Raw genomic sequence first — 12,183 nt, 5'->3', positions numbered from 1 at the left:
TGCCTTGCAATAACTCCTCAACGAAAAGAGCTAGAAGGCAAAAAATTGCAGATTTAGACTTGTAGGCATTTTGTGAACAAGATAGCGTTGAAAAATCGGCTCCAGCTCATTCCGCCTTGGAGAAAACCGCATTGAAATTTTTTCCAAATGCCTTGCAATAACTCCTCAACGAAAAGAGCTAGAAGGCAAAAAATTGCAGATTTAGACTTGTAGGCATTTTGTGAACAAGATAGCATTGAAAAATCGGCTCCAGCTCATTCCGCCTTGGAGAAAACCGCGTTGACATTTTTTCAAAATGCCTTGCAATAACTCCTCAACGAAAAGAGCTAGAAGGCTAAAAATTGCAGATTTAGACTTGTAGGCATTGTGTGAACAAGATACCATTGCAAAATCGGCTCTAGCTCATTCCGCTTTGGAGAAAACCGCGTTGACATTTTTTCCAAATGCCTTGCAATATCTCCTCAGCGAAAAGAGCTAACAGGCTGAAAATGCAGATTTAGACTTGTAGGCATTGTGTGAACAAGATAGCGTTGAAAAATCGGCTCCAGCTCATTCCGCCTTGGAGAAAACCGCGTTGACATTTTTTCCAAATGCCTTGCAATAACTCCTCAACGAAAAGAGCTAGAAGGCTAAAAATTGCAGATTTAGACTTGTAGGCATTGTGTGAACAAGATACCGTTGCAAAATCGGCGCTAGCTCATTCCGCTTTGGAGAAAACCGCATTGACATTTTTTCCAAATGCCTTGCAATATCTCCTCAGCGAAAAGAGTAGAAGGCTGAAAATGCAGATTTAGACTTGTAGGCATTGTGTGAACAAGATACCGTTGAAAAATCGGCTCTAGCTCATTCCGCTTTGGAGAAAACCGCGTTGACATTTTTCCAAATGCCTTGCAATATCTCCTCAGCAAAAAGAGCTAGAAGGCTGAAAATGCAGATTTAGACTTTTAGGCATTGTGTGAACAAGATAGCGTTGAAAAATCGGCTCTAGCTCATTCCGCTTTGGAGAAAACCGAGTTGACATTTTTTCCAAATGCCTTGCAATAACTCCTCAACGAAAAGAGCTAGAAGGCTAAAAATTGCAGATTTAGACTTGTAGGCATTTTGTGAACAAGATAGCGTTGAAAAATCGGCTCCAGCTCATTCCGCCTTGGAGAAAACCGCGTTGACATTTTTTCCAAATGCCTTGCAATAACTCCTCAACGAAAAGAGCTAGAAGGCTAAAAATTGCAGATTTAGACTTGTAGGCATTGTGTGAACAAGATACCGTTGAAAAATCGGCTCTAGCTCATTCCGCTTTGGAGAAAACCGCGTTGACATTTTTTCCAAATGCCTTGCAATATCTCCTCAGTGAAAAGAGCTAGAAGGCTGAAAATGCAGATTTAGACTTGTAGGCATTGTGTGAACAAGATAGCGTTGAAAAATCGGCTCTAGCTCATTCCGCTTTGGAGAAAACCGCGTTGACATTTTTTCCAAATGCCTTGCAATAACTCCTCAACGAAAAGAGCTAGAAGGCTAAAAATTGCAGATTTAGACTTGTAGGCATTGTGTGAACAAGATACCGTTGAAAAATCGGCTCTAGCTCATTCCACTTTGGAGAAAACCGCGTTGACATTTTTTTCCAAATGCCTTGCAATATCTCCTCAGCGAAAAGAGCTAGAAGGCTGAAAATGCAGATTTAGACTTGTAGGCATTGTGTGAACAAGATAGCGTTGAAAAATCGGCTTTAGCTCATTCCGCTTTGGAGAAAACCGCGTTGACATTTTTTCCAAATGCCTTGCAATATCTCCTCAGCGAAAAGAGCTAGAAGGCTGAAAATGCAGATTTAGACTTGTAGGCATTTTGTGAACAAGATAGCGTTGAAAAATCGTCTCCAGCTCATTCCGCCTTGGAGAAAACCGCGTTGACATTTTTTCCAAATGCCTTGCAATAACTCCTCAACGAAAAGAGCTAGAAGGCTAAAAATTGCAGATTTAGACTTGTAGGCATTGTGTGAACAAGATATAGTTGAAAAATCGGCTCTAGCTCATTCCGCTTTGGAGAAAACCGCGTTGACATTTTTTCCAAATGCCTTGCAATATCTCCTCAGCGAAAAGAGCTAGAAGGCTGAAAATGCAGATTAAGACTTGTAGGCATTTTGTGAACAAGATAGCGTTGAAAAATCGGCTCCAGCTCATTCCGCCTTGGAGAAAACCGCGTTGACATTTTTCCAAATGCCTTGCAATAACTCCTCAACGAAAAGAGCTAGAAGGCTAAAAATTGCAGATTTAGACTTGTAGGCATTGTGTGAACAAGATACCGTTGAAAAATCGGCTCTAGCTCATTCCGCTTTGGAGAAAACCGCGTTGACATTTTTTCCAAATGCCTTGCAATATCTCCTCAGCGAAAAGAGCTAACAGGCTGAAAATGCAGATTTAGACTTGTAGGCATTGTGTGAACAAGATAGCGTTGAAAAATCGTCTCCAGCTCATTCCACCTTGGAGAAAACCGCGTTGACATTTTTTCCAAATGCCTTGCAATAACTCCTCAACGAAAAGAGCTAGAAGGCTAAAAATTGCAGATTTAGACTTGTAGGCATTGTGTGAACAAGATACCGTTGAAAAATCGGCTCTAGCTCATTCCGCTTTGGAGAAAACCGCGTTGACATTTTTTCCAAATGCCTTGCAATATCTCCTCAGCGAAAAGAGCTAACAGGCTGAAAATGCAGATTTAGACTTGTAGGCATTGTGTGAACAAGATAGCGTTGAAAAATCGTCTCCAGCTCATTCCACCTTGGAGAAAACCGCGTTGACATTTTTTCCAAATGCCTTGCAATAACTCCTCAACGAAAAGAGCTAGAAGGCTAAAAATTGCAGATTTAGACTTGTAGGCATTGTGTGAACAAGATACCGTTGCAAAATCGGCGCTAGCTCATTCCGCTTTGGAGAAAACCGCATTGACATTTTTTCCAAATGCCTTGCAATATCTCCTCAGCGAAAAGAGTAGAAGGCTGAAAATGCAGATTTAGACTTGTAGGCATTGTGTGAACAAGATACCGTTGAAAAATCGGCTCTAGCTCATTCCGCTTTGGAGAAAACCGCGTTGACATTTTTCCAAATGCCTTGCAATATCTCCTCAGCAAAAAGAGCTAGAAGGCTGAAAATGCAGATTTAGACTTTTAGGCATTGTGTGAACAAGATAGCGTTGAAAAATCGGCTCTAGCTCATTCCGCTTTGGAGAAAACCGCGTTGACATTTTTTCCAAATGCCTTGCAATAACTCCTCAACCAAAAGAGCTAGAAGGCTAAAAATTGCAGATTTAGACTTGTAGGCATTGTGTGAACAAGATAGCGTTGAAAAATCGGCTCCAGCTCATTCCGCCTTGGAGAAAACCGCGTTGACATTTTTTCCAAATGCCTTGCAATAACTCCTCAACGAAAAGAGATAGAAGGCTAAAAATTGCAGATTTAGACTTGTAGGCATTGTGTGATCAAGATACCGTTAAAAAATCGGCTCTAGCTCATTCCGCTTTGGAGAAAACCGCATTGACATTTTTTCCAAATGCCTTGCAATATCTCCTCAGCGAAAAGAGCTAGAAGGCTGAAAATGCAGATTTAGACTTGTAGGCATTTTGTGAACAAGATAGCGTTGAAAAATCGGCTCCAGCTCATTCCGCCTTGGAGAAAACCGCGTTGACATTTTTTCCAAATGCCTTGCAATAACTCCTCAACGAAAAGAGCTAGAAGGCTAAAAATTGCAGATTTAGACTTGTAGGCATTGTGTGAACAAGATACCGTTGAAAAATCGGCTCTAGCTCATTCCGCTTTGGAGAAAACCGCGTTGACATTTTTTCCAAATGCCTTGCAATATCTCCTCAGCGAAAAGAGCTAGAAGGCTGAAAATGCAGATTTAGACTTGTAGGCATTGTGTGAACAAGATAGCGTTGAAAAATCAGCTCCAGCTCATTCCGCTTTGGAGAAAACTGCATTGACATTTTTTCCAAATGCCTTGCAATATCTCCTCAGCGAAAAGAGCTAGAAGGCTGAAAATGCAGATTTAGACTTGTAGGCATTGTGTGAACAAGATAGCGTTGAAAAATCGGCTCCAGCTCATTCCGCCTTGGAGAAAACCACGTTGACATTTTTTCCAAATGCCTTGCAATAACTCCTCAATGAAAAGAGCTAGAAGGCTAAAAATTGCAGATTTAGACTTGTAGATTGTGTGAACAAGATAGCGTTGAAAAATCGGCTCTAGCTCATTCCACTTTGGAGAAAACCGCATTGACATTTCTTTCAAATGCCTTGCAATATCTCCTCAGCGAAAAGATCTAGAAGGCTGAAAATGCAGATTTAGACTTGTAGGCATTGTGTGAACAAGATAGCGTTGAAAAATCGGCTCCAGCTCATTCCGCCTTGGAGAAAACCACGTTGACATTTTTTCCAAATGCCTTGCAATAACTCCTCAACCAAAAGAGCTAGAAGGCTAAAAATTGCAGATTTAGACTTGTAGGCATTGTGTGAACAAGATAGCGTTGAAAAATCGGCTCCAGCTCATTCCGCCTTGGAGAAAACCGCGTTGACATTTTTTCCAAATGCCTTGCAATAACTCCTCAACGAAAAGAGATAGAAGGCTAAAAATTGCAGATTTAGACTTGTAGGCATTGTGTGATCAAGATACCGTTAAAAAATCGGCTCTAGCTCATTCCGCTTCGGAGAAAACCGCATTGACATTTTTTCCAAATGCCTTGCAATATCTCCTCAGCGAAAAGAGCTAGAAGGCTGAAAATGCAGATTTAGACTTGTAGGCATTTTGTGAACAAGATAGCGTTGAAAAATCGGCTCCAGCTCATTCCGCCTTGGAGAAAACCGCGTTGACATTTTTTCCAAATGCCTTGCAATAACTCCTCAACGAAAAGAGCTAGAAGGCTAAAAATTGCAGATTTAGACTTGTAGGCATTGTGTGAACAAGATACCGTTGAAAAATCGGCTCTAGCTCATTCCGCTTTGGAGAAAACCGCGTTGACATTTTTTCCAAATGCCTTGCAATATCTCCTCAGCGAAAAGAGCTAGAAGGCTGAAAATGCAGATTTAGACTTGTAGGCATTGTGTGAACAAGATAGCGTTGAAAAATCAGCTCCAGCTCATTCCGCTTTGGAGAAAACTGCATTGACATTTTTTCCAAATGCCTTGCAATATCTCCTCAGCGAAAAGAGCTAGAAGGCTGAAAATGCAGATTTAGACTTGTAGGCATTGTGTGAACAAGATAGCGTTGAAAAATCGGCTCCAGCTCATTCCGCCTTGGAGAAAACCACGTTGACATTTTTTCCAAATGCCTTGCAATAACTCCTCAATGAAAAGAGCTAGAAGGCTAAAAATTGCAGATTTAGACTTGTAGATTGTGTGAACAAGATAGCGTTGAAAAATCGGCTCTAGCTCATTCCACTTTGGAGAAAACCGCATTGACATTTCTTTCAAATGCCTTGCAATATCTCCTCAGCGAAAAGATCTAGAAGGCTGAAAATGCAGATTTAGACTTGTAGGCATTGTGTGAACAAGATAGCGTTGAAAAATCGGCTCCAGCTCATTCCGCCTTGGAGAAAACCACGTTGACATTTTTTCCAAATGCCTTGCAATAACTCCTCAACCAAAAGAGCTAGAAGGCTAAAAATTGCAGATTTAGACTTGTAGGCATTGTGTGAACAAGATAGCGTTGAAAAATCGGCTCCAGCTCATTCCGCCTTGGAGAAAACCGCGTTGACATTTTTTCCAAATGCCTTGCAATAACTCCTCAACGAAAAGAGATAGAAGGCTAAAAATTGCAGATTTAGACTTGTAGGCATTGTGTGATCAAGATACCGTTAAAAAATCGGCTCTAGCTCATTCCGCTTCGGAGAAAACCGCATTGACATTTTTTCCAAATGCCTTGCAATATCTCCTCAGCGAAAAGAGCTAGAAGGCTGAAAATGCAGATTTAGACTTGTAGGCATTGTGTGAACAAGATAGCGTTGAAAAATCGGCTCCAGCTCATTCCGCCTTGGAGAAAACCGCGTTGACATTTTTTCCAAATGCCTTGCAATAACTCCTCAACGAAAAGAGCTAGAAGGCTAAAAATTGCAGATTTAGACTTGTAGGCATTGTGTGAACAAGATACCGTTGAAAAATCGGCTCTAGCTCATTCCGCTTTGGAGAAAACCGCGTTGACATTTTTTCCAAATGCCTTGCAATATCTCCTCAGCGAAAAGAGCTAGAAGGCTGAAAATGCAGATTTAGACTTGTAGGCATTGTGTGAACAAGATAGCGTTGAAAAATCAGCTCCAGCTCATTCCGCTTTGGAGAAAACTGCATTGACATTTTTTCCAAATGCCTTGCAATATCTCCTCAGCGAAAAGAGCTAGAAGGCTGAAAATGCAGATTTAGACTTGTAGGCATTGTGTGAACAAGATAGCGTTGAAAAATCAGCTCCAGCTCATTCCGCTTTGGAGAAAACTGCATTGACATTTTTTCCAAATGCCTTGCAATATCTCCTCAGCGAAAAGAGCTAGAAGGCTGAAAATGCAGATTTAGACTTGTAGGCATTGTGTGAACAAGATAGCGTTGAAAAATCGGCTCCAGCTCATTCCGCCTTGGAGAAAACCACGTTGACATTTTTTCCAAATGCCTTGCAATAACTCCTCAATGAAAAGAGCTAGAAGGCTAAAAATTGCAGATTTAGACTTGTAGATTGTGTGAACAAGATAGCGTTGAAAAATCGGCTCTAGCTCATTCCACTTTGGAGAAAACCGCATTGACATTTCTTTCAAATGCCTTGCAATATCTCCTCAGCGAAAAGATCTAGAAGGCTGAAAATGCAGATTTAGACTTGTAGGCATTGTGTGAACAAGATAGCGTTGAAAAATCGGCTCCAGCTCATTCCGCCTTGGAGAAAACCACGTTGACATTTTTTCCAAATGCCTTGCAATAACTCCTCAACCAAAAGAGCTAGAAGGCTAAAAATTGCAGATTTAGACTTGTAGGCATTGTGTGAACAAGATAGCGTTGAAAAATCGGCTCCAGCTCATTCCGCCTTGGAGAAAACCGCGTTGACATTTTTTCCAAATGCCTTGCAATAACTCCTCAACGAAAAGAGATAGAAGGCTAAAAATTGCAGATTTAGACTTGTAGGCATTGTGTGATCAAGATACCGTTAAAAAATCGGCTCTAGCTCATTCCGCTTCGGAGAAAACCGCATTGACATTTTTTCCAAATGCCTTGCAATATCTCCTCAGCGAAAAGAGCTAGAAGGCTGAAAATGCAGATTTAGACTTGTAGGCATTTTGTGAACAAGATAGCGTTGAAAAATCGGCTCCAGCTCATTCCGCCTTGGAGAAAACCGCGTTGACATTTTTTCCAAATGCCTTGCAATAACTCCTCAACGAAAAGAGCTAGAAGGCTAAAAATTGCAGATTTAGACTTGTAGGCATTGTGTGAACAAGATACCGTTGAAAAATCGGCTCTAGCTCATTCCGCTTTGGAGAAAACCGCGTTGACATTTTTTCCAAATGCCTTGCAATATCTCCTCAGCGAAAAGAGCTAGAAGGCTGAAAATGCAGATTTAGACTTGTAGGCATTGTGTGAACAAGATAGCGTTGAAAAATCAGCTCCAGCTCATTCCGCTTTGGAGAAAACTGCATTGACATTTTTTCCAAATGCCTTGCAATATCTCCTCAGCGAAAAGAGCTAGAAGGCTGAAAATGCAGATTTAGACTTGTAGGCATTGTGTGAACAAGATAGCGTTGAAAAATCGGCTCCAGCTCATTCCGCCTTGGAGAAAACCACGTTGACATTTTTTCCAAATGCCTTGCAATAACTCCTCAATGAAAAGAGCTAGAAGGCTAAAAATTGCAGATTTAGACTTGTAGATTGTGTGAACAAGATAGCGTTGAAAAATCGGCTCTAGCTCATTCCACTTTGGAGAAAACCGCATTGACATTTCTTTCAAATGCCTTGCAATATCTCCTCAGCGAAAAGATCTAGAAGGCTGAAAATGCAGATTTAGACTTGTAGGCATTGTGTGAACAAGATAGCGTTGAAAAATCGGCTCCAGCTCATTCCGCCTTGGAGAAAACCACGTTGACATTTTTTCCAAATGCCTTGCAATAACTCCTCAACCAAAAGAGCTAGAAGGCTAAAAATTGCAGATTTAGACTTGTAGGCATTGTGTGAACAAGATAGCGTTGAAAAATCGGCTCCAGCTCATTCCGCCTTGGAGAAAACCGCGTTGACATTTTTTCCAAATGCCTTGCAATAACTCCTCAACGAAAAGAGATAGAAGGCTAAAAATTGCAGATTTAGACTTGTAGGCATTGTGTGATCAAGATACCGTTAAAAAATCGGCTCTAGCTCATTCCGCTTCGGAGAAAACCGCATTGACATTTTTTCCAAATGCCTTGCAATATCTCCTCAGCGAAAAGAGCTAGAAGGCTGAAAATGCAGATTTAGACTTGTAGGCATTGTGTGAACAAGATAGCGTTGAAAAATCGGCTCCAGCTCATTCCGCCTTGGAGAAAACCGCGTTGACATTTTTTCCAAATGCCTTGCAATAACTCCTCAACGAAAAGAGCTAGAAGGCTAAAAATTGCAGATTTAGACTTGTAGGCATTGTGTGAACAAGATACCGTTGAAAAATCGGCTCTAGCTCATTCCGCTTTGGAGAAAACCGCGTTGACATTTTTTCCAAATGCCTTGCAATATCTCCTCAGCGAAAAGAGCTAGAAGGCTGAAAATGCAGATTTAGACTTGTAGGCATTGTGTGAACAAGATAGCGTTGAAAAATCAGCTCCAGCTCATTCCGCTTTGGAGAAAACTGCATTGACATTTTTTCCAAATGCCTTGCAATATCTCCTCAGCGAAAAGAGCTAGAAGGCTGAAAATGCAGATTTAGACTTGTAGGCATTGTGTGAACAAGATAGCGTTGAAAAATCGGCTCCAGCTCATTCCGCCTTGGAGAAAACCACGTTGACATTTTTTCCAAATGCCTTGCAATAACTCCTCAATGAAAAGAGCTAGAAGGCTAAAAATTGCAGATTTAGACTTGTAGATTGTGTGAACAAGATAGCGTTGCAAAATCGGCGCTAGCTTATTCCACTTTGGAGAAAACCGCATTGACATTTCTTTCAAATGCCTTGCAATATCTCCTCAGCGAAAAGATCTAGAAGGCTGAAAATGCAGATTTAGACTTGTAGGCATTGTGTGAACAAGATAGCGTTGAAAAATCGGCTCCAGCTCATTCCGCCTTGGAGAAAACCACGTTGACATTTTTTCCAAATGCCTTGCAATAACTCCTCAACGAAAAGAGCTAGAAGGCTAAAAATTGCAGATTTAGACTTGTAGGCATTGTGTGAACAAGATACCATTGCAAAATCGGCTCTAGCTCATTCAGCTTTGGAGAAAACCGCGTTGACATTTTTTCCAAATGCCTTGCCTTGCAATATCTCCTCATGTTCTTTTAACATTAGTGAGGTTTCAGTAGATTTTTTTAGATATTACTATTTTTATTCAAAATGGTTTTTTTTGTACTAAAACCTTCACGAAACCTACGGACTCTGGCACTTATATCGAGACCACGAGTTGCCACCATAATAACTGGTTGGACTCTATTCCAGGTGGTCAACTTAAAAGGATTAAAAGAAACTGCAGTGAAGATGAAGTATACAAAATGCAGGCTGACCAACTAGAAATTAAATTTAAAAAATGTGGTTACAAAGAAAGATCTATGAAACAAGCCAGAATGTTGGTAGACAATACTGATCGTAAAGTCCTGCTTGAAACCAAAGTTAATGATGTAGAGGAAGACGCACCAAGAAAAAAACAATAAAGCGGAGTGGGCCTTCATCACTAATTACTCCGCACAACACAAATATATTGAAAATTCTTTCAGGCGACATTGGGAAATTCTGTTTCGTGACCCAGTAACAGGGGAAATTATCCCTAAAAGACCGCAGTTCATCTACAAAAGGGCCCCCAACCTTAAAAATAAACTTGTTAAGAGTGCCCTCCCCCCCCCCCCCCAAGAAAAAGGAGGGTAAAATCCTTACAAAAGGATTTCATAGGTGTGGGACATGTCCGGGATGTAGGGAAATCAAAGGTGATGGCAGTAAAAAAACTGATAATATAACCATCAATGACATAACCTTTGAACTCAGGGATTTTTTAACTTGTAATACAAAGAGTGTGGTCTACATGATAGAATGCACATGCAATTTAGTGTATATCGGACGCACTTCAAGACCATTCAAGGTCAGAATAGGCGAGCATTTACATAATATTAAAAAAGGGCTTGCCACACATGCTTTATCCCAACATTTTAATGAGGTTCACAATAGATCGACTGCTGGAATAAAAAGATTTCTTGCGATTAAAAATGTTAAGACTAATAACAGGCAACGCAATTTGAGCACCGCACTAGCTAAAGCAGAGATGCAGTGTATTTATGATTTTGGAACCTTGAAACCAGGCGGACTCAACGCTGACTTTGAGATCAAATGGTTTCTATAATTGGATTTTAGGTGCTATTCCATCCCTTAGACCACATTCTTTAAGCTGATCTTGTTACTTGTCATTTTTATATAATGTATTTTTAATGTATTCTTAATGTATTTTATCCATATTTATACATATACTTCAATAATTATATATATATTTATTTTTACATGTTTTTGCACATTTAAACGATATGCACTTTATGGGTAGGTTTCAGGTTGATTAAAGTATTGTATTGGATGACCTGACCACTGCCTATCATCTTGCCCCATTACAGATCAAATGCCGGATCAGGGGCAGAAAAAGAAAGTTTTAAATTGCCTGTCACGCTTCTCCTGATGCGCTCCAGCACGGAGAATCAGGAAGTAAAATGCCCGGCCAGCTGGAACGCAAACAGCGTTCCACCAACCGGAAGTGACGTGACGCAACCCAGAACCCGGAAGCGATCAGCGGTGAGAGCGGGGAAGGAAGGTGGACGCTCGTTCACCGCTGATTTCTTCAATTAATGACCCACTATTTAAGACAGGAGCTGCCCATGCCACATCACAGCCTTGAGAAAGACCCATTGTATGCAGGGTCGAAACGCGTTGGCAGGAGTGAAGTGGCAGCTATTTGGACCAGCCCAAGGAAACACCAGGATCTTACCTTTGGTATTCTGCTACCCGGGACCAGACTGGTGACTATTATACCATTCGCATGAACTGATTAACACCCAGTTCTGATACTTTATTTGGTAATTGCACCTGTGTACCTTGACTGCTGGACTTTGTATTGCTGGATTCATCATTGTTTGTTCATTTGTATTTTTATGTCCATGTATGTATATGTATATTAAAAAACTGGCTTCACTATTTTAAGCCTTTTCCTCTTTTGCATATACTGGAGCATAGGCGTGCGCACAGGGGGTGCCGGGGGTGCACAGGCACCTCCTAATGACAGGCACCCCAGCATGCACGATTGCAGTAAGGTCCGACAGCACAGAAAAGCATTTTTTTTCCTGGAGCCGGCTGCCTGTAGGGGGAGCTGAAGTGCACAGGCAGCTCCTCTCAGGCCTTACTGAATAGTGCTGGCCGGGTGAAGAGTGAGGCTGAGCCTGGACTTCCTGGTATATGAAATGTGCTGCAGGTGAGCTAGAATAGGGGGGGGGGTTATGTTATATGAGCAGGCTATGACTTTGTTTTAGAGGGAGAGGGGGGATGGTATAAAATGTTGTGTTTTTATTGGTGTAATAATGCTGGCTGCTTTTATGTCATAAAGGTGTGTGTTTATCAGCTTTTTGTAAGTATACTGTGTGTGTGTGTGTGTGTATATAGGGGGGCTGTGTATATGTATACTATGTGTGTGGGAGGGGGCACTGTGTATACTACAGTACATTGTGTGTGTGCATGCTGTGCCTGTATGTATACTATGTGTGTATATATATGTATGGGCTGTGTATATCTGCGCCTATGTATACTGTGTGTGTGTATTGAGGGGCTGTGAGTATGTATATGTATGTATATATAGTATATATTTTGTGTGCATACTGTAGGGGGGGGGGCTATATATATATGTATACTATGTGTGTGGGGGCTGTGTATGCGTATCAGGGTTGCCGACCCTCCCGCAATTTGCGGGAGTCTCCCACATTTTGACTCTAACTCCCGGTCTCACTGAAATAGAGGGGATCCTCCTGGTTTTTTAAGGTTTAC

The sequence above is a fragment of the Crinia signifera genome, chromosome 8 (assembly GCF_055691185.1).
Source record: "Crinia signifera chromosome 8, ASM5569118v1, whole genome shotgun sequence".
In the NCBI taxonomy this organism is placed as follows: Eukaryota; Metazoa; Chordata; class Amphibia; order Anura; family Myobatrachidae; genus Crinia; species Crinia signifera.
The sequence above is the reverse complement of the archived record's forward strand: the minus strand, read 5'-3'. Positions refer to the sequence as shown.